At 36.2% G+C, this 26601-nt stretch overlaps 1 pseudogene; it reads left to right on the forward strand.

Annotated features, from left to right (window-relative positions):
- Positions 1 to 26601, forward strand: part of LOC130682200 (putative bifunctional UDP-N-acetylglucosamine transferase and deubiquitinase ALG13) — a 123423-nt pseudogene that overhangs the window by 83126 nt on the left and 13696 nt on the right.

Consider the following 26601-nt stretch of genomic DNA (forward strand, 5'->3'; position numbering starts at 1 on the left):
TTCTTTTGCATATAGATGTCAATTATTCTAGCACATTTGATGAAACTACTATCATCTCTTATTGAACTGCTCTTGCACCTTTGTTAAAAATAAATTGACAGTATTTATGTGGGTCTCTTTGTGCTTTCTCTGTTTTAGTCTCTTTTTGCCTGCTTGTCTTTTTCTTCTCTTTGTTCCCTTCTCTCCTATTAGACTCTCTCTCCCTCTCCCAGTTTTCCCTGTTATCTTCCTCATGGTGAACTATGTTGATTAGTATTGATTGAAATTTTATATATACAGCTATAAATATGCAGAATTGTATTTTTCTCTTATTGGTACATTGGTAAAAAAAAATGTCAGAAATGATTAACTTTTTATTATAACCCTTAGTTTTTCTCAGGGAATTTGTGGCCTTAAAGAAAGATGGTGGTCCCTCTTCCCAAACCGTGTTTCAGAACTTTTGCAAAAAGAGTCATTTCCCCAGTGTTACAGTTCCTTTAAAAAAGAAATTAGTTACGGTAATATCAAATTGGTATGCTGAAGGGAGTCAAGAATTCACTCTTTTTTTCTAAAATGCCTATAGTTCATCCCTTAATTATAAGGTTGATTACTGACAGTTCTCCCCTAGGCGGCAGTCATGATTACTACCGGATCCACAGATACAAGAAAAAGTTTTCAAAAAGCAGCTTAATTTTGTAACTTCTCCAAAGCCAGCTTTGATCTATGTTTTTTAACACTTAAACAAATAAAGGAATTAGAATTTTGTATTTAAATAAAAACGAGAGACTTGACAATGAAATCAAGTAATACAAGTGACCAGTCCTGGCTTTGAACCCTAAAAAGCACAGTCATATTTTATTTTGGTTTTCTCAGAATCTAGTTTTTCCAAAAAGTGCCCTGATACATTGAAACATGTCTCTTACCTAGTTTCTTAGAATGTTTGTGGGCAACATGTTTCTTTCATGCTGCTTCAGTTGAAGTTTCCATTGTTTCCATTTGTTTGGAAACACCCTCTTTTGTATTTACTCTTTTTGTTAATGCTATACAATAGTTTGGAAATACTAGTTCAGAATTCTATCAGCATTTCCTAGCATAATTAAGGAATTTAGTTTCTGTGATGCTAGCAGATGGTTATTATTAACTGTGAGAATGAAATGAGATTACATAAACCCCATACCTGAAATCTCCAGCTGCTTGCTTTTGGCACTTTGCCTGAACTGTGATTTCTGCCCCTTCAGGTTAAGAGAGCCTTTCCCCCAACCACAGTCAGTTTATCTGTTTTTTAAGATGTTCTTAATATTAAATCTTACTAGTTCATTAGTTTCGGATTTTTTTTTCTCATCTCCATGAAACTATGGATAGAGCAGGGAACTTGGCAGAGACTGTTGTGGAAAATTTGGGCAGAGATATTAAAGCAATGTAATGTGGGCCAGGCTGCGTCATAACACACCTGAGCCTTATTGCAGACCTTTCTGCCTCCTGCAGCAGTTGCCTCGAGTTAAGAAGCAAACTCGGCTTCTTTTTGGTCCACGCTCAGCTGTTTATGCATATTTCTCAACCTTGGGCTGATTGGATTAATGTTGCCCTTCCCCTAAAAGGTAGCTCTGCAAGTACCTTCCCCCTCCCACATCTTCTCAAGTCTAACTCTCTATACCTAGGAGCTTTGGCTCTTCCTCTTCTTTTCACAGGGTCGGGACTTGTCCTGGGCAAGCCAGCCCTTTGCTTCTCCTGCTCCTGAGAAATGCCAAGATTCTACAGCGCTGACTCCCAGCTGCCTTCTCATACCTAGACTTTGGGCTGCTTTCCAGATACCTGCATAAGCAAGCCCTTGTCACTGCTACCCATTCCTACCTGCACCCTTTTTCCTCTTTGCCACCCTGTTCCTTTGTCCTTCCCTCCCACCTCCACCCTCTCGTGCACAATGTATAAAAGATGGGAAAAGTACTACGGCCAGAAGTCTCTGACAGAGGCATCAATGGATGAATATTTAGGCAGCTTAGGGCTGTTTCGGAAGCTGACTGCCAAGGATGCCTCTTGCCTCTTTCGGGCTATTTCGGAGCAGGTAAAAGGAAAACAAATGTGTCTTCCCTATACTGAGTTTTCAGAGTTTGAGACATGGCATGGTACTGTAGCTAGAAGACCTGTAGCCCACCAGAACAAAACTCCCTTATCCCTTCCCTAGTAAAAACATCAGGTCTATAAGCCAATTATTACCTTGCTGTGTGCCTTTACTCGTTAGTCCAAATCTATTGCTTACTTTTGCTATCTTAACTTTTCTAAGTGCCACTTTGGAATGTAATGAAGAATGGGGTTAAACAATATTTTGAAGTGTATCTTGATCCTTTTCAGCAACGTTCCACTTCTTCGAAATTTTATGCCTAAGGAAAAATTTATAGGCTGTTCCCCGACAGAGTAGAAAAGCAGGGGGGGGGGGCATTGACAGAATCATCTCCCCTCATTCTCACTAAAGGAATCACAGATTTTAGTGAGGACTTAATTTCCTAATTTCCTACATATGTTCTGATTAAGGGATAATGAAGTGTCCAGTTCACAGTCTTAATTTAGAAGCTTCTGTGTCAAATTATTGCTGACAGTGAGCTGGTCTTTCTCTTTTTTTAGTTGTTTTGCAGCCAGGTCCATCATTTGGAAATCAGGAAGGCTTGTGTTTCATATATGAGAGAAAATCCACAACCTTTTGAGTCTGTAAGTAGAATACATACCCAAGGGAGAGTTGTGGATAGAGTATATAGCAGGTGGGAAATGAATTTTGAGCTTCTATGTATGAAAATTGTATCATTCTCTCAGTAGCAAATATTTAATTTCCAGCTGGCTTCCTTCCCCCTGGCTAGCCATGCTTCTGGACCTCCTTCTGTAATTAGACTGTTTTGTACTCCAGTTAAAAATTGAGAAGAAACAGTTAATCTGTATACTTCCAACTACTTCTCCCCCACACACCAAAAATTCCCCAAAAGTTAACATTTTGACTGCTGTTTTTTATTATCCATACCACTGTTTTCTTGCACAATTAATCATAGTTCACAGAGGTTTGGCTATGTAAGTGTATATTTAAAAATATGTACAAATACAAACCTCCTGTGCAGTAATTCTGTGCACAATGCCCTTCGGCCAGCCAACTTAATCTTATAAAACTTAATTGTAAGGAAACTAAATTAGGAAACCTATTATCATGTGACGAATTGGTAATTGAAGCACTGTCACTAATGATTGACTTTTAAAACAACTTAGAAGACTTCTTTGTGTATGTTGAAGCGTTTGAATTCTTGGAACAAAATAAGGTTTTATCAAGGTGTTTTTTGAATTGTGTCTTTTGTGTGGTTGTTGGGTGTTGTGTTTTTTTTTTTTTTTTTACTGTGTTTAGCTTTTCCAGTACTATTTGTTTTCTTCCGACTATATTTTGGGTATTTGCCTGCTGTTCGAGGTTTACTCTTAATTTTCTCAACAGGTTTTGGTGAATTTTAACACTACATAAAGGCTTTTTTACTTTAAAGCTTATTACCTTGAAATTAATTACAATCTTCACCCCACCTGGGGAAGGATTATTCCTGAAATTACTTGAAGTGCAAGACGATGGTGTAAAGCAGTGTATCTCAAGTACTCTTGTGCCTACAAATCACCTGGGGATTTTGTTAAAATACAGATTCTGATTCAGTAGGTCTGAGCAGGGCCCATAATTTCTGCATAGTTAAACTCCCAAGTGATGTTTGCTGTTGTTTGTGCATGGCATTTTGAGTAACAGAGATGTGTGTAAAATTTTAAAACTATGAGGATGAATCTCCAAATAATTATGCCAAGTGCAAGAAGCCAGAACCACCCTCCCACCAAAGTACATATCATACAATTTCCTTTATATAAAACTCTAGAAAATGCAAACCAGTCTATTGTGACAGAAAGCAGATCAGTGATTGCTTGTGGGTCGGTGGGGCTAAAGAGGGGCACAAGGAAACTTGATATTCACTATCAAGATAATCATGGTGGTTTGACATGACATGACTGCGTACATATGTCAAAACTTAACTGCATGTAAATATTTGCAGTTCATATGTCAGTTGTACTTCAAAAAGTTGTTAAAAGGGTTTGAGGAAAAATTAAAATTTGATTTCACATCTTGTGATATATTTTCATGGAACTAGTCATATATAGTCCTTGAATTTTTATTTTTATTTAGGTACTTTACATACAGTAAAATTGGCCATTTTAAGTTGAGTGTTACTAGTTTTGGCAATAATATGCAGTCATATAACTGCCACTGTAATCAAGATACTGAACAATTCCATCACCCCAGAAAGTTGCCTTGTGCCCTGGGCTTTTTTGAAATAAATTTCCTTTAAGATTCCTCAGTTTAACTTGGTAAATGCATGTCTCCTGTCAAGTATGAAATTATTCTAATTATTTGGCTTGCTTGATTCATGAAAATTGTCAGGTTACTTAAATAGGAATTTCAAAACTAAAAGGCATACTATTGGATGAAATGCACAGGTAGGTGAATAAGCCAGGATCAGTTCCGAAGATAATTGTATAGTCGATCTTTTCTCCACTCAAAACTTTGTGTATGTGCAAATCTTCTTGAGATGCTGTGCAAAGTCGTAATTTAATACTGAGATTGTTGATTTGAACAAAAATCCACTGGGGGATAATATTGCAGAATACGATCAGATTTCGGTAATAAAATGTAATTGGTTAAGTCAAGATTTTTTTTATTTTTGAAGTACGTAGAGGGATCTTTTGAGAAATACCTGGAACAGTTGGGAGATCCCAAGGTAAGATCAAATATGGGGGTTTACACTTTTCAGAGTATTTGGAATAGTAACCTAAGTATTCATTCAGCTGTGTCACTTTAGCTAGACTCAACCTGTTTTCTTAAGTAGCTAGCTGATTTGAATCAAATAGTTCTTGCAAAAGTTTGGAGACTGGCTACAGACCTATTGTTTTGTGTCGAATAATGAGAATTCTGTGTTAAGAATTTTATCATCCATAGACTAGTAAAAGAGTACACACTGGGAACAGGACAAGCCTAAGCCTTTTCACTCTAATCGGGGAGGGGGAATGGTAATGAATGTTACTAGGAGGTTGTTACTTAGAACTCTTCTGATGTGTAGTTATCTTTTTTTGTGTGGGAGTAAGATCCACAAACACATTTATTTAAAAATAATTTATGTGATTAGTTCCATAGTTGTGGACTTAAAACACTTGTACTAAATACCCTGCTGACTTCATATTCGTACACTAATTCCATTTTTATTGTGCCTTTTAAATCTTCCATATTAATTGTCCTTGTTAATACCTAACTAAGGTTGTCTTTAGGTCTATTTTTTTCAGACTAAGTTTATGTTAATGATTAACTATCACAATATCCTAAGCCTCAAAGCAAGTTATAGAAGTTCTTCGTCTAAAGTAGTGTGCTAAGTATCTAGAAAAACAATTGTTAAACTTGGAAAAACTACCTCCTAGCAGCAGAACATTTTTAAAACTTTATGCACTATTTATGTTTAGGAAAGTGCTGGCCAGCTGGAAATAAGGGCTCTTTCTCTAATTTATAAGTAAGTTGAACCTCCTTTTTTCAAAAAGAGAAAGTGTGTGTATGTGTGTGTAAGATTTTTATTAAAGTCCCCTTAGTATTGGGAAAATTTGAGATTTGATGTATCGATATATAGAATGAAGAGACCTAAGGAAAGTCAGTTGGTACAATTTTGGGGTGGAGAACCTCTAGCATTGTGTACATTTGAATGGAAGAATAAAGGACTTTAAGAACTGCTGGTATTATTCCTGTCGAAAATCAGAATATTTATCTTAGAATTTTTATGTGTTTAACTTTGTGCCTCTTTTGCTTGCATCCTCAATGGAACAGTATCACTTCTAAAATAAATTGGTTCTTAAGGACAAAAATATTAGATATTACAATGATGGTTTGTGGTTCTTCAAAGAATTACAATACGTAAGTGTACAGTGTATCTGGTATTAAAATTTCGTAGGGAAATTAAGAAAAGCCTAAAAAGGCTTTTTAGGGAGGTGATAATGGGAAATTTGAGAAACACTGCCCTACTGCTTTTGCAAGTTCTATTTTGGTCTTTAGAACTGTAAAAGCATTTTTGAAAGCTGTGCGATTTTGAAAAATAGCTACATAATGTAGGTTAGAGGTGTGGAAATCTTGTTCATTTGAGAAGTTTAATCTGTTTTGACTCCTTAAAAATTTTTAAGATGATGAGATGGCATAAACTTTGGTAGGGTTAGAACCCTCTTCTGGGGAGTTGTTCAAGTTAGTATTTTGCAATCTTCTCCTTTCTTAGTTAAGTCCAGCAATAAGTAGTATTGAAGAGGCATTGGGCAGGCTGATGTCAGTTGTTGGCTTTTAACTCACTGGCACCCGGCTTGTAAATTGGCTTGCTTCTGTTTTTGTGTGACCCTCAGGCTAAGAATGCTTTAAAAATTTCTTTAAATGGTTAAGAAATCAGAAGACTATTTCATGGCATGTTAAAATTTCATGAAATTCAAATTTCAGTCTGCATAAAAATAGTTTTATTGGGACACAGTTATCTGCGTTTGTGCATTGTCTCTGTCTGCTTTCAGAGCTACAATGTCAAAGTTAAACCATATGGCATGCAAAAACTGAAATGCGTAGTGTCTGGTGTTTACCAAGAAAAAATTTGTCGACCCCTACCTTAAATAAATGGGAGCCCCGAAAACTCGAAAACCTACATACACTTGTTAATCTTCTTTGCTCTTTCTCCCATGTTAAGATATATACATTAAGCAATCCACTGGACTTGACCTACCTTAATTTAGCATTCTTTAGTCTTTTAAACATTTGGATTATTTTATATAAATGAAATATGCAGTTTAAAAGCACAAATACTTGTTCTTACAAGTTTCTCATTTATATACTAAGTTACCTGTTCTCGCCCACCATTGTTTTCTATTCATGTAGACGGGATTTCATTCTTTATCGCTATCCCAGAAAGCCTCCAATTTATGTCACAGATAACGGCTATGAAGACAAGGTAAGAAGATGAGTGAGTGTTTACTAAAATAAACTGAATGATACTGCTGGCTTACCAGGGCATAGGAAATCCTTTTTTTTTTTTACCTAATTAATGGAAAAAATAAGCATAGTCTAAATGAGAATTTTCTCTGCTACCAGCCTTTTCCTCTCCAGTCAGTCCTCCAACCTTAGTATACCATGCTTCCAGATAGTTTTCCTTTGTATCTCAAATGTCAATTCTCTTGAAACTTTCCCAGCTCCCCTGGAGTTATTTCCTCCCTTTGATTTCCTCTAACATGACCTGAAGTAATTATAATATTTATTACATTGTATTGTTTTCATTTCTACGTTCTCATTAGTCTGAAGAGTGTGCTACTACTGACCAGTAGGTTGCTTGGAAAATAGTAGGTTGTTTTGTTGGCTGAGAACTCTCAACAGGTAAACAAATTGCTCTTCAGCATACAATTTTTATTTCAAGAAGATTTTAAGAAAAGCCTTTTATCCAGATTATTTGATTAGTAAATATAGACTGCACAGTATTTGAGTTTTGTAAGTTGTTTCGTTCCATGGAGCAAAATTCAGGCAACATTTTTATTATGGTGAGAGAAGACTAGACACTGAGAGAACTGTTAAGATGTTTAAGTAACCTAGATAAAAGATGTGAACTACACAAATGGCATTAGGAATAGGGGAAGACCAAGTGGGCTGCAAGAGATAATTTGGAAAATAAGTATAAATTGGGGCGCATTGTTTTACTAATGGTACTTCCATCTGTTTTACTCAGCAAACATTAATCCAATGTAGTGTACCATACACTTTACTGGGCTTTGGGGATACCAAAGTAAATACAACAAAATCCTTGCCAGGGGTCTTAAGGGGTTATCAAGACAGACATGTAATAGTTAACTACAGCAAAGTAATATGTTTTATAAAGAAGTATGTACAAAGAGCATAGGAAAAAAAGCCCTTCACTCTGCTTGAGTTTAGAAAGTTTCATGGTGGTAGTGACATTTATGGGGAATACCAAAAAATGAGTCCAACAAGTATGAAGGCAATCTATTTAGAGGAAACATATGCAAAGGAATGGAAGCAAGAGATCCTTTGGGACTCAAATAATTGGGTGGGGAGAGGTCAATGCTGAAAAGACAGGCTAGAGTTACATGAGGGGTGTTAGAGAAGAATTTGGCTTTTTATTGTACAGAATAGTCAATTGAAGTTTTCTTCTACTATTTTATTATTGAGCTTTTAAAACATACAGAAAACCTAAAAGTATTTTACAGTGAGCATCCATATACTCACCACCTAGTCTGCTGTCAGTATTTGGTTTCCTTGTTTTATCATATATCTATCCCATCTCTGTTTACCAGTCCATCTTAATTTTTGGTGTCTGAAATGTACTTTGAAATACATCAGTACAGGTGCCCCTGAACAGTTTTTAAACAAAGGTGTGACATAGTCTGAATTGTTTGAAGAAGAGGAGTGTTATCTTTTTTATTTTAGCAATTTTACACAGCATTGCCTGAGGAGATTTAGACATTTAGATCTTTATTAGGACGCTTTAGACCTGCAATTCATCTTTTCCCTGGACATTTTATTCTGAAAGTTTTCATATAGAGAAAAGTTTTGAAAGAGTTGAGTAGTGAATATCCATATACCCAGCCCTTAGTCCCTACAGTTACACAGCTCCATTTTCAAATGAGTCCTATACATCTTAGAGATATTACTGAACTAATTAAGGGGAAAGCATCATACATTGGGAGCCATGATACTACAAAAATGCAAGGTCTTTTGAGTATGCAGCCATGAGAATAGCATGTATAAATCTCATCCTTGAGCTGATGAGACTCTTATTAGCTTATAGAGAGAGAGCTAATACTTACCAGCATTTGTGTATTTACATGCAAAGGATTGTGTATATATGTCTAATTTGGGAGTGTATAAGTGTGTTTGTTCATACTGAAACTTAAGAATGGAAAAGCCAGGTGGCAGCAGAGTATTTTTGTTAGGTGACACCTTGATTTGCCTTAAACTTGTACTGTATTTCATTTTAGGCTCTTAAGATTTGTGTTTGAATTGTTTGGGTTTTCAAAAATGACTATCACAGACAGTGAGCATTATCAGTGAGCCTTCCATAAAATATATTCTAGAGCAAATTCTCAAATAAATGCCTAATGGTCACCTTGGTTCCTTTCATCGTCTATATTGACTTAAGTCTGTATTTCACATAGTTATCCAGTATCAGAGAAAATGCTACTGGAAACTAGCCATCTTCACTCAGCCTATTCGTCTATCTAGAAAGAATAGAAATAAATTAATATATTAAAAACGAAATAAAACTTAAACCTGGGCATGTAGAGTAAGAAATCAAATACCCGTTCATGCTCTTAAATCTCATGCTTTAAACTAGTTTGGGTGGGTATCCCTCTGTATCGTTCTCTTTGCATTTATTTTCTAAATGTAGATGGGCTCAACTTAACATTCTGTTACTTGTTCTTTTCAAATATCTATCCTCATCAATAATGCAGATCTACTTCATTTTTTCACTACTTTATTGCCATTACATCCCACCCGCCTACCCCCAACAGACAGACCACCCACAAGTTTATATGAACGAATTATTTTATGTTGGGATACCACCAAGAACATGAAAGCCATCATGCCTAGTTTTGCCTCTTCTGTCAAAATTGAACTCATTGCTACTTGAATAGAGAAATTGTACAGTCATCTTTCTTCTTTCCTGCTTGTTCATCAGTTTTGGAACTGGCAACGTTTTTATTATGTTTTATTAGTTTATTATGTTTAGTTTTATTGTAACTACTCCTTAACAACTACCGTCAGTTATTAACCTTTCTTAGTTTGAGTTCCCAGTTCTAGTCCAAAATACAGAGGCTTCTCTGCTCAAATTTGCTTACTGTTCCTTGTGGATTAAAAAACTCCTCTTAAATGTAAATACCCCTGGGGGTGGGTAAAACTTAAAAAGTTAAACTTTTCTGTGAGTAACTTTAGCGTGACACTTGCCCTCAGTTCTCTGAATTGGATTATACTGTTGGGATTAAAGTTGTGATCTCAAACAAAAGGCTAGGGAAGAATAAAAAATCTAGAATCAGAGAATTTGATTATTGGGAGAAGTTTGCCCAGGGTAGTGTAAGAAGGTAGAAAAAAAGTAAAAAAGAAAAATAATAAAAGAGTAAAAAATTAAAAAGATTAATTTTCTGCCAAGGAACTTTGGTGGCAACATCTTCCCATAGAATCACCTTTGGTACTTCAGGTTGCTGATAACCAGAGATATCTTCAAATTAGGCTAAATCACTAAGGATTACATCTCTTACACAAGACACAGGGTTTTGAGCAAAAATTCAAAAAGGTTTTGGAGCAGTTTATAAACATATTTCCTCACATGGAACTAGGGAGCATTTTTACTGAAATAATTTGGTTAGGGAACATGGCCTTTGAATTGGTGTTTGGAAAAACTAGAAGACAAAGGAATCAACTAAGAAATTAACTCATTCTTTAGCCATCTCAGTGCCTTAATTCATTAAGGAAGTCTCTTTAGTAGTATTGATAGCTTGGTGTATTGCTATTTGATACAGTGGAAAACATATTTAATAAAACTGAAGTCCATTCCCAATCCCCCATACTGTGGGTTTGGGGTATTTGAGTATTTGACCTAATTTTTCCAGTCATTTTTAGAAGTTAAGCTAAGTCTTTTAACTTCTGGTAGGCTTTCTGTTTTATTTACCCAATTTGTAGAAGTTCCCATGTTTTGCAAATCTGTACATCAATACTTGTTTCTTGTATTTACAAGAATGTGATCGAGGCTTACAGTGAAGTCTGAGCAGGGGTTTTAATTTTAACCTCGGCATTTAAAAGTCACTGTCAGGAAAATCTCTGAGGTATAGCTTGCATTTATCTATATGTAAATTTCAAAAATCACTTTTCTTCAGCTTTATTGAGATACAATTGGCACATTATGCAAGATGAAATAAGAGACAAACACTGTATGATATCACTCATATGTATAATTTAGAAATCATTGTTTTTAAAAAGACATCAGTTTCTGATTAGCAACTTAATTTCAAGTACTTATGGTTGTAAGATGTGTAACATTCACTTAATTGTTGTGTGTGTGGTTTTTTTCTTCAGATTCTACTCTGCTCTTCAAGTAATGGGCATTATGATTCAGTATACTCAAAACAGTTTCAGTCAAGTGCTGCTGTTTGCCAAGGTACTTGAAGACTTTATAAATGTTTTGGTGTGATTTCAGGTGATTTGTTGGCCATCTTTAAATTGAAGGACCCACCATGAATAGCTCTTTTAAAACCCTGTTGATACCTATTGAATTTGTATACTGGTTAATAGCTGTTTACATTGTTATAAAACCACCTTATTTTGATAATTTGCATTTTGGTCATTTCTTCCTTTAGCTATATTGTATGAAATTCTCTATAAAGATGTGTTTGTTTTGGATGAAGAAGAGTTGAAGACTGCAGTTCAATTGTTTCGAAGTAGTTCCAAAAAGAACAGAAACAATGTGACTGGCAGTGAGGATGACCTTATTGACTACAGGAGTTCAACTCAGGATAGGTAATAAGGGGAAAGGGGAAGTCAATCACAAGATCGTTGATGTTCATGTTTCTATGCATCATCATTTGAAAGTGGAAGGGACCTGGAAGCTTATGCCTTAGACAACACATATGAATGTAGGTATATGTGTGTTTATAAGGATATACATTTTTTTTTAATGGGGAAAGAGAAGTTTTACCAAAAAGATAGCCTGTACTGTGAGTTGCTCAGGCTTTGGGGTGTTCGGTGCAAGTTGGAATCTATTTTTTTTTTTTTTGCTAGAAGAGACTTTAGAACTATCAAATCCCATGATTCTCAAACTTCAGTTGTATACAAATTGTTTAGGGTGCTTGTTAGAAAGGCAGATTCTGGGGCCTACCTTCACAAAATTTGATGTCAGAGTGAAGTTAAGAATCTGCTTCTTTAACAAGTACACCCAAGTATTCAGATGTAGGTAAACTGTGGACCACATATTGACAAAAAACTGATTCAGAACCAACCCCATCGTTCTTTAGAAGGTAACTGAGGTTCAGAGTGGTTACTTGACACACGTCCATCTAGTAAAGAATCTCTCAGGCTAACACAAGTTTTAGAAGCTTTTGAGTATCTGCTTTTGGTACCCCTAAGGATGTAGATTGTGGCAGCTATTAAACAGATTTAGTCAAAAACTTACATTTAAAATTGTAGTTTTCTATTCTTGATTCCTAGTTCTGTCTGGAAATTCAGATAGGTTTGGCTCCAGTAAGGTATCACATTGTCTTTTTGTCATACAGTTGTATTTCTAGGATGTTTAATGCTTGCGATTATTTTCTTTTTTTGGTAGAAGAGGGTTTTCTTGGGTGTTTTTTTTTTTAAAGCTTATATGGGAATGCAGGAGGTAGCTGCCATATATCAGGGTAAAAGTTTCTTTTCACTGATTTTGTCTTAAGGGCTTCAGGCTTACAGAAACTACAGTAGTAGGAAGTCAAGGTATATTAGTTATCTATTGCGTAGCAATATTACCACAAACTCAGCAGCTTAGAATAACACACTTATCTCTCAATTTATGTGGGTTAGGAGTCTGGGTATAGCTTATCTGGGTTTTCTGCTTAGGGTCTCACTCTAGTATGCAATGAGGATGTTAGTATTGAGTTCTTACCTGGAGTTTTGACTGGGGAAGGATCCACTTCCCTACTCACATGGTTCTTGGCAGCATTCCGTTCCTTTCAGCTGTAGGACTAAGATTTTTTTTCTGGCTGTCAGCTAGAGGTAACCCTCAGCTCTTTACTACATGGGGCTGGAGAACATGGCTACTTGTTTTCTTAGAGTCATAGAGCTACCAGCAACATAGTCATTACATTCTTATGTTAATGTAATGATACACATCCTATTGGTTAGAAGCAAACTTAGGAAGAGGGGAATCACAGAAGGGCATGATTATAGGGGCCATCTTTAGAGTGTTTCCCCACAGGGGGTATGAAATATAGGAGGTAATCTGCTGAGTATACTTTCAGAAAGGAAGCATAAAGGTAAATGTTGGGGTGAAAAAGTATTTGCCTCATTTTTAGAACTGAGCTACTTTAACCGCTAGGTGGTGCTACAGATGTCAGGCTTAAGACTTCTTAGCTTCTGCATTTATATAAAGCTCTTTGTTCTAAATCTTTTTAATTAGGACTGAAGAGTTAGGTGCCTGCTGCGATGCTGAAAATATGCCAGAGGAGTACAGTGAAGGAACAGATGAAGCAAAGGTTTGAGATTTTCTAGGGCAAAGAAATTTCATATTCTTGGCATATGGCATCATAACTTAAACTAGTTAAGGTCAAATAAGTCCATCCTAGTTAAATGGGGTGGTGGAAGAGTTGATGTTTTCCTTTGTGGAAGTCTTAATCTGAAAATGTAAAATACATGCTTAATTGTTCTCTCTATTTCTATTCTTCAGGAGTTGTAGATTTTTTTTCAAAGTAAACCAAACCCTTGATAAATTTCAGCTCTTTTCATGTTACATTACAAACCCAATAGATAATTAGTTTGTAATCAGTCTTCTGATGCTAAGGTTTCTTTTTGTCATTAAAAATATAATAACCCTGTTCTGCAAAGAAAATAGTTGATAACCATGGTTGAAGAAACAGGAAAAATGTTACCATCTGTATAGGCATAAAATCAAGCAAACCTTCCATTTGAAGCTAGCTATGTAGGACATTATTACAGTAATCACTGTGCATGCTTCAAGTGCTGATAATTTGCAGAAAGAATTGAACATAGTGAAATTCTCAGAAGTAGAAGAGTAGAAGAAGGTAATTCCTTTGGAAATCATAACAAATTTTGATGAAAGCAAACTTTTCAGATTTTTTCCCAGCGATTTTAGGGTATAGAAACACTTGCACCTCTGTGTGCATATCAAGATGAGACTCGTTGAATATTTGTGACTGAATCTTTAATGCTGGTCTGTATTGCATTGATTTATATATGTCATGTCTTGAGCTGTTGGCTGCTTTAGACAAAATTTCCCTTCTGCAGTCTTTTTAGATCATTTGCATAACTGCTTCTTTAGTCTCCTCACCTTTCAGATGCAATAAATAAAATTTATTTTCGCATACATTTATTCTTTTAATAAAGAAGGAAAGGAAGCCATATGTACAAATTTTTTTTAAAAAAAGAAAAGGAAGGAAAAGAACCTAATTCTTCCTTCTTCATAGAAGGAAGACTTAAGCTAAGGATGGGGAGTTTGTAGCATGATAATTTTTATTTTAGTCTCTAGGAAACCAGTCAAAGATGCCCTTCCCCTACAAGGTGCTCAAAGCCCTGGATCCAGAAATCTATCATAATGTAGAATTTGATGTTTGGTTGGACAGCATAAAAGGTAATGACATGTCAACAGAATACTTTTGAATCCTGACAGATCCAGGAGAATAATTTCGCAGATTGTTTCTAACAAGAGATGTTATTAGATGTCAATGTACTGTTATGTTAAAAAAAACCAGCCTGGGACTTTTTAGCTTAATACATGGTTTAAATCTAAAGAGGAAACAAATAAACTTAGAAGTGAGGATGGATCTTAGAATCTGATGTTTATCTGGGACATCAACTTTGCAAAGACTGTGTGGTGATAGTTTGTAGGTAGCTAGGACTACCAGACACTTAAAACTGGAAATAAGCTTATTTAAATTGTTAAGACTTCCCTCATTAATAATACATCAGATGTCTGCAAACCATGGCCTGTGGACCGAATCTGACCTGCCACCTGTTTTTATGTGTTCCATGAGATAAGAATGGTCTCTATATTTTTAAGTGGCAGAAAAACTTGAAAGAACAGTGTATTGTGACACATGAAAATTAAATGAAATTTAGATTTCAGTATCCAAATTTCAGTGACAGCGTTGAGTAGCTGGAACAGTCTTTGTGGCCCACAGAGGTTAAAACATTTACTATGTGGCTTTTTACAGAGAAAGGTTGCCAACCCTTAAAATAGGTCATTGTTTTCTCCTTTTTAGGTAACTAAGTTGATCAAAGTAAGCCTTAAGTTCTGCCTTCAAGGTAGCCCTTAATGTTTAATATTCAACAACTTGAACTTTGCTGAACCTAGCTATTGTTAACAATCTAGAATGAGGTTATGACCTCATGGAACACAAAGTGTTGTTAACAATAAGAGACTACTTGAGGAAGCTGTGTAGTGATACTTTTTTTTACCTTTATTTTTTAATTGAGGTGTGTTACTTTTAAATGGTACCTTCTTGGTGTTTGACCAATTCTAAGATTACAACCTCCAGTTTTCACCTATTTGTGTTTTGTAGAACAAAAATATTCTGGCAGGTCTCCTTAAATTGATTTAGAGAAAAACCCATGAAGAGGAATAGTATGACTCATTAAAACTTTTTTAAAAGAAACTTAGCTTATAGTGGTAGCATTATCAAAGACCCTGATAAAATTTACAAAATCAAATGATGTAGAGCACTTGAGCTTGAATCTTCATTTTCTCTTAATAGAACTTCAAAAACTGAATTACATGGAGTATGCTGGGAGACTGTACTTTTTGGGAGACAAGTGTCAGGTTAGTTCTTTCTTTAAAGAATTAGTAATATGTTTTTCCAAATAATTTGTGGCTTTAGTTATTAATATAAAGTTTAGAAAACTAATTTACAAAGTGCTAGAAAAATGTGCCTTCTAATGTTTGTGTTAAATTTTAATTACACATGTTTGTGATTACATATAAGGCTCTTTCAGCATGTGCTGCCTCCATTGAACCAGACTGCCAGTGTTGATTATCAACTGGTTTAATAAGTACACGTCTGAACTCCATTTGGGAGAACTGATCTTTTTATTTGGCAGAAGCCAGATAATGTCTACCAACCTGAGACTAGATATATTCTTACTGTCTCTTCCCATTTCAGGTTCACTTGGATTCAGGTGGAAGATACTATAATGCTTATATTCAGGAAGTTGGAAATGAGAACAGTTCAGTAACAGTCTTCATTGAAGAACTGGCAGAAAAGTGAGAATATAAAAAGTTGTTGAATTACCAAAATCTTTGGCTCTTGATGCTTTTTTGTTGAGAATTCCCAGCATGCTAGTAAAAGAACCCAAGTTATATCTGGTAGAAGCTTAAGATAACTTACTTCAAATTGTAAAAGCATATCCTGAAGTGTATGATGTTTCAGTATACGTACTTGTATAAAAGTTTCCAAATCCTAGGCATTAGCAAACTTATTAGGAATATTAATACAACAGAATTCTGGTATAAACCTGTTCAGATGAATTAGAAAGCTGCTTTGCTAACTGAGCCTCTGCCAGTTGAGAACATTAAATTAGTTTATGCTGTCCTAACAACCAAAGAAATCTCAGGCTTAAACCAATAATGTTCATTTCTTGTTTAGCATGGTTACAGTCTGTCAGCAAAGAGGACCCAGTCCAGTAAAGTCTCTATCTAGGCCTATGTTTCCATGATCACAGTTAGGGAATGAGACCATGACAAATCATTTGAATGTTCTTCAGGTATCTGCTCACATTTTATAGGCTAAAGTGGGTTACACAGATGAGCCTGAAGTCAGTGGGGGTGGGAAAATATAATCATCTTCCAAGGAGAGGGAACAAGTATTTGTAAACTTTATATCACAATCTCTCCTCTGGAACAGGATACATGCTATAAATAGCTATGAAATTGTACAAACTATTGTTAGATTTTCTAGTCTGAATAGAAAACCTTAACGGATAGCTAGTGTCAATGGTTTAAGAGGAATACACTTGAAAATGAAGCAGGAGGGGTTGGGGTATGTGTAACTACTGAGAATCGAGTCTTGTTGCAATGGCTTCATGGTGACATCTTTAAAATTTTAAGGCATGTTGTTCCACTGGCTAACTTAAAACCAGTTACCCAAGTGTCACCTGTTCCTGTCTGGAATCCTGTGCTTGTTCAGAAAGGAAGAAGTTACCAGAAAACTTCGGGGATCTATGGCCCAGAAATGGGTTTGTATACTGAAGGTTTTATTATTTTCCCCTTCTTGTACTTGTCTATATTGTATTTTTTTTAAGGTATAACATAAGTCTTGTTCTAAGATAGGGTTTCTCAACTTTAGCACTGCTGACATTTTGGGACAGATAATACTTTGTTTTGGGACGTGATCCTATGCATTGTAGGGTGTTTACCTGCATCTCTGGCCTCTGTCCATTGAATACTGGTAGCATCCTCTCCCCCGTTGTGCCAACGAAAAATGCCTCCAGACATTGCCAAATGTGCCCCAAGTAGCAAATTTATCCCTGATTGAAAATCAGGTTCCCAGGGGATTTTGTATAAAGTTAAGCTGATATAGATTTTAGAGACAAAAGATTTCTCAAAAGAATGAGGAAAAACACCTCACAGAAGCAGCCAGGGATATTAATAGGCATAATTTCTTGGATAATAGTAATGTAAGCAATGAGAATGACTTTTTTGAGGACCAAAGTTGCCTATACAAAAGATAGAGTTGAGATGTCTATTGATAGAGATTACCTGCTCATTTTGCTCTTCCAAATACAAAATTTCCCTCCCTGTATTTATTTGGTTTGTTAAAAAAAAATCCGATAGTTTTAGGCATTTGTGAGAGTTGGGAGGAGACACTACATCTTTTGGTTTGGTTATGAAGTTTATTTGCTGCCTCTTGGTTTGCCTGAAAGCTACGTCAGACGTGAACATGAAGCAATGGAAGAAGATGTTCAAGAAAGTTAGAGGAAAGGAGATTCATATGACTATGGCTTACATCGAGGGAGACACTTCGTTCCCGCCAAGACTTCAGCAGAGTACGCATTACGGGCATAACCAGTCACAGGAAGCTGGCAGTACTACGTCTAGTGAATATTCTCATCCTCAACATTCATCTCAGAGACCCAGTTGGATATATGGGATGCCCAGGTAAGGCTTTACTGACTTTAACGATAATGTACATCTCTATTTAAATACTGTAAATCATTCCTGGACAGAATTACTGTAGAATTTAGAAATATCTTAATAGTTTACATTTCTCTTATAATATCTGCCTAAAGGGAGCATAGAGGATAGAAGTTATGTATACTTAAATTCTCATCTAATAGATGTATTGGAAGTTAAGTATTCTCAGAGTCTAGGGAAATGTGGAGCAGTTGGAAGAGATGCTAGGTGATAGAATGCTATCAAGGTGAGCGCCGTAAGTGTGGCATTATATTCTTGAATGATGGATAGACCTAATACCAGTGGTGAGGAGAGCAAGGCTGTATTTGGATGATTTTAGAAAGATGTTGTTTATTCTGTTTAACTTGAAGAACTGACTTCTCAAGCACTACTGAATAAAGAATTATATTTTCCCATCCCTCTGTTCTTAGGGATTCATCTTGCTTTATAAATAGGCACGATGTGGAGGGCCCTAAAGTTGGTTTTTACTCTGGCCCAGGTAAAAGGTGCTGCCAGAGCTATGATAACTTCTCCTATAGATCTCGGTAAGTGAATATTCAGTGTTGAAAGAGAAAATGGGTAAGTTTGGCTTCATTGCTAAGTAACAAATATGTGATCGAAATTTTTTTAAAGTTTCAACATTGAAATGTTTTAATTGTTATTTAGAAATTAGAAACAAGTTACTATCATGTTCTGTCATTTTTTTCTCCTTCTCATACTCTGAAATACTTAAGTTCCTTTAGGCGTAGTCAGCGCCAAATGCATTGTGTGAATAAGAAGAGTGAGAATAGCTTTGCTCCCGAGAATGGACAGATGCCCAGGGACTTGGAAGAAACCATTACTGTTTGTGAAGTTGAAGAAGAGAGTGGGACTGCTTATCCAACTATAGCTGTAAGTAGGTCAAAGCTTCACTCAAAAAGCTGTTTACCTTTCCCTTTTCCTTTTTTTTAAAATAAAGGCTATGTGGATAAATTTTAGCTTTTTACACAGACAACCAAATAAAGCCCTTCTGATAAACATGAGTTTTGCATCTTAGAGCTTTTAAAGGTGAAAAACTTATTTTTTAAGCTGTTCTTAGAGATTTGTTGATAGAGGTGGACAAATAATTTGGGCAGTATTTTCTGTTTTCTTGATTATTATTTCTTCATTTTTCTAATGTCCAGTACATTTAATATATTTATAACTCTTTTCTCCTGACTACAGAGGCAGAGAACTGCATGTGTATGTTTATGTGTGTGTGTGTCTTTGGTACAGAATCATGGAGGACCCTCTACAATGGTGCCTGTTCCTTCGAGACACTATGTTGCAAGGCAAGGACATAGCTCAGGCACACAGACTTTGAATTCAGAGGAGGGCAGTGACCAGAATGACAATGGTGAGTCAGTTACAATTAAATAAATTGTTTTTTTTTTTTGAAGATGATTCTGTGGCATTGTAGATTCAAAGTTTTGTGGGTATATATTCTGGTTTTTGAAAGTTACCAGTTCTTGTCTTAGAGCTTAGGTTTTTGAAGATGTTTTGGTATTTTTTAGAAGAACAGACTTCTATTTCTGTAGGCCACTAAATCGTTATAACTTATTTTCAGGTCTCTGCATATGTCTTTAGTGAATTTGATTTGGTGGTACTCCAGTAAGGAAAACAACTATTCCTTATTAGTAAAACACTATTCATGTTGTCCTCACAATTTGTATAACTACTGTAGGCTTTTCACATGACTAGCTATTATTTTACGAGATTTCTATGAGATAACTCTTTCATCCGAAGTAATCTGCTTTGTTTATGAACATTACTATTCATTGAATCCTATTGACCATCCACTGTACTAAGTAATTATATTGATAATTTAATAAAATACTTTATCCCTCTGATGGATGTGGTGTCCTTATTTTGTATATGAGTAAACTGAGATAGAAAGGGTAAGTGACATGGCCAAAGTCATACCCTTGGTAAGTGACAGAGATTTATATTTTTAATAATTGCTCCATTTAGATATCTGCATACCATACAATTCACCTATTTAAAGCATACAATTCAGTGGTGTTTAGTATAGTCAGTGTTGCATACCAATCATCAGCACAATCAATTTTAGAACATTTTAATCATCCCAAAATGAAACCCTGTACTCATTAGCAGCTACTCCCCATTTTCTGCCCATCTGCCTCCACCCAGCCCTAGGAAACCACCAGTCCGATGTCTGTCTGAATGGATTTGTCTATTCTGGACATTTCATGTAAATGGAATCATGTAATATGCGGTTCTTTGTGACTGGCAGAGATAATTTTGAATTTAGGTTTGTCTGGCTCTAAAATGTATACATATATGCCCTTAACGGTTGTTACAGTGCCTCTCACCACAAGTGTGCTTATTTTTACCATTTTACTGTAAGGTGGCATGACAGCTGAAGCATTTCTGGAGGAATTGGGTGATTAAAGAGATGCAAAGCAGCTGAATGACTTAATAGTCAAGTTGCTTAATTTCTTGTGATGCTCCTCTTTCTGTTACTTATGTAGAAGGAAATAGATATTTCTAGAAATTTAATAAGAAAACATATAGCACAGGATCAATCTGTGAAGACTTTGTAGGTGCATGTGCTTAAGGATATGTACTCTCTGCTCTTTTACTCAGCATGGTCCTTTTGTCTTCACCCTTTATCCTGGTGGGTACCTTCAGATGTACCGCTCACTTGTAGTGGCATAATCACAGTCTTTGTTTCTCACCTTAAATCCTGATGTTTGGAGTGGTTGCATGCATGTGTGTTTGATAAGTGATGTGTTTAAGAATCAAATCCAGTATTGACCTGTGGGATTTTGCTTGGTGGAAAACTGTCCAGTTGAAGATTGACTTTCTCTGCATTTCAATGGCATAGCAATCTTAAAGTAAAGTACCTGAGTCCACTAAGCCATCCTTTGAGAACAAACCAATTTTAAATGTATTATTTACCTGAAACAGGTGGAAAAAACAGATGAGGCATGACATATCTGTAATGTTTAACCTTCTCAAACTATGGATTATACTCAGATTACTTTGTACACCATTTATTCTTATGTCAAGCACCGTGTCCTTTTCACCCATCCCCACCTATTGATGAGCTGTTATCCATGTCTTACGGTGAAGAAATTGAGATACAAACTAAATAACCTGCCTAAAGTAATACAGTTCATCAGGATTCAAATATAGACAGTCCTAACTCTAGAGCAATGAACTTAATCACTGGAAAAATTGGACATAGCTGTTTTTCTTTTTTTAACCTCTGCCTGACCTCTAAGAGCTAAGGGAATTTTCAGAGGAGAGATATGTATTGTTTACAGCCAATTTCTGGCTGTAATATCTCCAATCACTTGTTTCAAGGATGTATACATTTTGGCTTTGAACACGTATCAATAAAACTTGAGAAAAAGCAAGTTTTATTTGGCCATTTGGCTCTGCTGAGCTAAAAAGCCCTACACGAACATCCTTCTTCTGTCTTTTATACAATTGCAAAGAATATATGTATCCTTCAGGTCAGTGAGATCTAGATGTAATCTGACATTAATCTTTATTTTATAAAATTTCAGACTCTAAAATAATGCTCACTTTTTACTTTACTTTGGCTATATTCTCTAGAACCAGACTACGAAACTTCAGATGTTCATAGCACAACTGAATCTACAGCAAACTTGGTAGGTATTTAACAGTAATGGCCAGCACCTATAGCTCCTACTGTGTACTAGGGCACAGTTCTAACAGCTATACATATAAATATATTTTAATCATAACAGTCCTGTAAGGTATTTAGGGTATCATTCCCATCCTAAGGATGAAGACACTGAGATCCAGAAATTAAGTAACTCATTCAAGATCACACCCCTTTTCCAAAATTAATCTGTTTACAGATATTCCTAATACTTGTCAATACAAGAGGAAATTAAAACATCAGGCATGATATTTTAGAGGATTTCATCGTGCTTTTGTATTAGTAGGAATGGTCCATAATCTCACTTAATATAACAAAAGTTTGCTTCTTGGTCATGCTGCATGTCCAGTGGAGGTCTACAGGAGGGCTCTGCTCAGGGACTCAGGCTGATGGAAGCTCCAACCATGATTTCCAAGGCAGGAACCAAAAGGTAGTGAATGGTGCACTGCCTCTTACAGCTTCCACCTGGAGATGCTATGAGTCACTTTCTTTGCACTTCTTTTTCATCAGCCAGAGTATGTCCCACCGAAGAATCTAACTTCTCTGTGCCTGGAAGTCAAAAAGCTGGAAATATTTTAAAAGCACTTAAGGACTAAAACAGTTCAGCTCAAACTCCCTCCTATAGGCAGAATGCTTGATTTCACCTGAAGGGTGTCAACCTCAAAATCATGTTCAGTGTAATTAAACTCAGTCCAAGGTTTCTGGGAAATGTGTAGTGCTTTCTGTATTGTGTCCACATGTGGCTCCTCTTGATCTGGAAGCCTAAAATTAAAGAGACAAAATAATTTACCTCCTACACACCCAGGTTATGACAGGGGAGTGGGGACTGAAAAACTGCAGTAAAAATTCCCACTTGGGGAAAATGGGAGAAACATTACCTGCTTGTAACAAGTGTGTTATGATAGACAGACATTGTGAGGACCCTCAGCTGAGGCCTGGGGACTGCTCCCCAGAGGGGCTCCCTCGTTCACTGTTTTCTAGAACTCTTCGTTACTCAACCTACTTTTTACTTATAGGAAATTGGGGGCCCAAGGGACATTTTATCTCAGTTGCACAGTTTTAGTTGTTACAGTTTCTTCGACTGATTTACTATGCTGCTGCTTTGGTTCCTGTTAGTTTCAAGTGCCAATAGCCATACTGCTAGTTCTTTTTTTTAAATAGATATACTACTTAGATTTGCTATAATTCTTTGCTTTCTTATTCCTATGTCTCTCTCTTACCTAACTGCAGATACCTTGAGCTTATCAGGAATTGATGGAAGATCCATCTTTGGATGCTTTTTCATGAGCCATTTTGGTAAAGTTCAAGATTCATTAGGTGCTATATCCTTAGTTTGGATTCTTGCTTTGAAGCCAAGTTTTAACTGTTCTTTGTTGTTCAGAGCATTTATCAATTTTATGTGTATAGTTGTGTGTTGAAGCAGTTTCTTCAACCCTACAAGTTTCTGTATTCAAGTACTCTATTCCCTTCATTTTTGCCTGCAAACTACTTTTATATACATGTCTGTCTTAGGATACCTTATTAAACTCGTCTACTAGTAATCACAATATGAAACTTACATTGTTTTCTAAATCTCTTCCCCCAATGGCTTCAAGTTCATAATCTTCTCAAGTTAGGTTTTTGTTACAGCAGCACCCTACTTCTAGTTACCAGCTACTGTTTAGTCAGGTTAGCTGTAGTACCAACCTCCGAAAATCTCAGCAGCATCACACAGGAAAGTTTTCTTGCTGATATTGTATGTCCAGTGCAGGTTAGTTGCAGGCCTTTGTTCATCATAGTCAGTCAGGGACCCAGACTGTTGGACTTGGGCTTTCACAGTCACCTTGGCAGGGCTAAAGATAGGAAATTGAACACTGGTTCTTAGTATTTCTGCTTGTATTTCATTGGCCAAGCAAGTCACATGGCCATACCTCACTTTAGATGAGGCCAGAAGAGCAACCTACCATGTACCCAGGAGAACTGGAATATTTGTGAAGAACTTGAATAATTACCCTCCGTTCTCTAACTTTGATAGCTTCAGGTACAAGATTTTTGTTTTTACTGTTTAGGCCATCTTATGAAGGTGAAAACTATGATGTGTAATTCTTTTCCCCTTACTTCTCCTTTCCTTTCTTTGCCCCATCTAGAGAAATAGGTTTTTCCCCCTCCATCATTACTAGTCTCATATCACGTGTCTCTTAAAATAGCCTTTCACTTAAAATAGCGACTTGCACAAAAAAATGAAGAAAACAAGTAAAAAATCTTAACATCAGGGATAATAAGAGTAGACATTTCTTTCTGTTCACTTATTTTCACTTGCCACATGTTCTCTTTTGTTCTGAATTTACTTTATCATACATCACCAGTAGCTTTCAATCTCTTCATAATGTGCTCCACTTCTACCCTCTAGTCACCAAATCCATAGCAAGTTCCTAAGTAATTTTTTCACAGCATTCTGAGGGGAGAGGACCAATGCAGAACTTAGAGATTTCTGGGCACAGGACTTCTGAAAAACTGTGAACATTTATTCTTACATCTTATTTCCATGCCCAGTTCTCAACTAAATATTTTCCTAGAGTTTTAACATTGATACTGGATCTTCAGAGCCAGGGCCAAAGATTGCTTTTTGGCAGGTTCTTTGGCTGTAGTTGAACAGACTTTAGAAACGTGCAATCTTACGTCCATGTAAGTTAGACTCACCTTTGTCACAGTGTGATTCCTCTTGTTTCCTGTGATTACTTCCCTTGATACCCTCTGAGTTATCATTATTACCAATTTACACTGCTAGTTTTTCTTTCTGTCATGACAGTTTGCCATGCATAACTCTGAGCATTTTTAAATCATTTTACTTTGACAAAGACAAGGTCTTGAACCAGAGGGGAGCAGTGTTTGCACTATACTACATCCTTCTTGGATAGGATGTGGCTGAACACCAGATACCTACCTTTGTCCTAAGTTACATCTTCGAATGGCATGCTTTCTTTTAGCAAAACTGCTGCTGGTCCTACTGATGTTGAAGCTTCTAAGGCAAGGAAGGCCACGAAGAAAGTGTTTACATTACAGTCCTCCATATTATTTTAGTATCTATGTTGGGACTAGAGTTGCATATGATCAGGATCTCTGTAGATCAGAAATAGAGCAGTCACCTCAGTCAGGCAGCAGATTGATACCTTCTGGAATATTACCTTAGTAGTCACTTCCAAATTTGAATACTTTGAGGGTATACCATATTCGCTTAATTTTAGGAGATGTTGAAACACAGCAGATTTTTTTATTAATGTGTTGTTTGTTTTCTTGATTTCCCTTCATTTAACTATATTTCTGTACTCATTAAAGTCTCTTCAGGACAGAGGACCATGTTCTATGTCTCCTCAGGACACAGTTACCTCATACAACTACCCCCAGAAGGTAATCTTCATTGTGTTATCAAGCAGTTGCAATGGTCTGTACAGAGGAGAATCATTTTTTTCCCCTTGTTCACTTTGCCCTTCATCGTACTTTCAAGAAGCTGCTTTTATTTCTATATTAAGTATTATTGTACTTTGTGGTGCCTGGCACAATGAGTAGTAAATTCATTCAACAAATTGAGCATCTATTGTGATCAAGACACGGTTCTGTGTGCTGGCATTAGACTACTCATATTCTACTCTGGATCTCTTGTATAATGAGTAAGCTAATACAAATTACCTGTCAAGTCTATGTCATTTACTAAAACTTCCCAAAACTTCCTTCCCATATAGGGTTTACATAAAGATTGACTTCTCGGTGTTTTAGTTGTCAGAATACTAATTCATGAAATTTAGGATCAGGTAAGAGACCAATATTGTTTGAAAAATTGAACTTAGAGTTTTAAACTTTCTTCCACACTTACAGGTGCTGGTAAATTCTGCAGCAGTTGCAGCTTCCTGTGCCAGTAATGTTCCAGCTTCAGTCTTATCAAACTGTGCAGCAGCTAATCAAGCTGGTAATACCACTTCAGTTCCCTCAGAGAATGTTATGCAGCCTCTATTTGTATCTCCACCTACACAAGGCAGGCCAGGTAGGTTATCAGTGGTTGCTACTTTGGAAACCTCTTTTGCTATTCACGAACATGCACATACAACAATTCTAGTAATTAGATAGGATTACTTTAATAACCAGTATTAAATTTAAGCTAGTTAATAAAGAATGTTCTATAGTTGAGGAAACCATGATATTTAAGAGCCAGAGTTTCAGTATTTTTCTTGCAGATTTGGCTTTGATATGATTTTGTAGCAATTTTGCTACTCCACTGAGAGTTTAGAGGACTTCACAAGTTTCTTAAACTTTGAGTCAAGTTTTATTGTACAGGAATTAGAGATGTTTCGCCCTTCACAGATAATTTGTAAAAAGTTTGCTATAAAATACTTGCCATATAATGAATCATTTTCCCATGAATGTTGTAATAATTATGGGTTCCAGAATTTAAGAAATCTTGGTTTAACAACATAGTAGCTGTGTAATTTTCGGTAAGTTTTTGAACCTTTCTGATCTGATAGTAACAACTTACAAATGTAGAATTCCATTGAGTCAATTAATTTAAAGTTCTCAGAATTCTGGAAAGGTAATGTCAGCAGCATAGGTTTTCAATCTGAGTCCCCAAATAAAAATGGAAATAGCAAAACCAAACCATGGATAATACTTACAACAAAACTAGGTGACCAAGGCATCACTCTGAACCCCCCAGATTTAAACAGGTCGGGACAAACCACAAGTCACAAGACTTGCATGCTATCAGGTCTGTGTGGGTGCAAGAAAACAGAATCACTGGGGCTGTTGTCTGATGGATCTGAGAACAGGAGAACTACTAAAGAGCTAATAATTCATGGGAAAGTGAGGCAGCCAATTTGGAAGGAGCAGCTAAGACTGGGAAGGGATTTGACCTCTCCAATACTGGGTGAGTGCTTTGGGTACATGGTAAAGGAATTGAAGGGCTTGGAACAATTTAGCCCCTAAGAACACTCAAAACTGACATTCCAAGGAGAAACTGCTGAGAGTGCAATCAAAATTGATCAG

Source organism: Manis pentadactyla, chromosome Y (assembly GCF_030020395.1).
Source record: "Manis pentadactyla isolate mManPen7 chromosome Y, mManPen7.hap1, whole genome shotgun sequence".
Lineage (NCBI taxonomy): Eukaryota > Metazoa > Chordata > Mammalia > Pholidota > Manidae > Manis > Manis pentadactyla.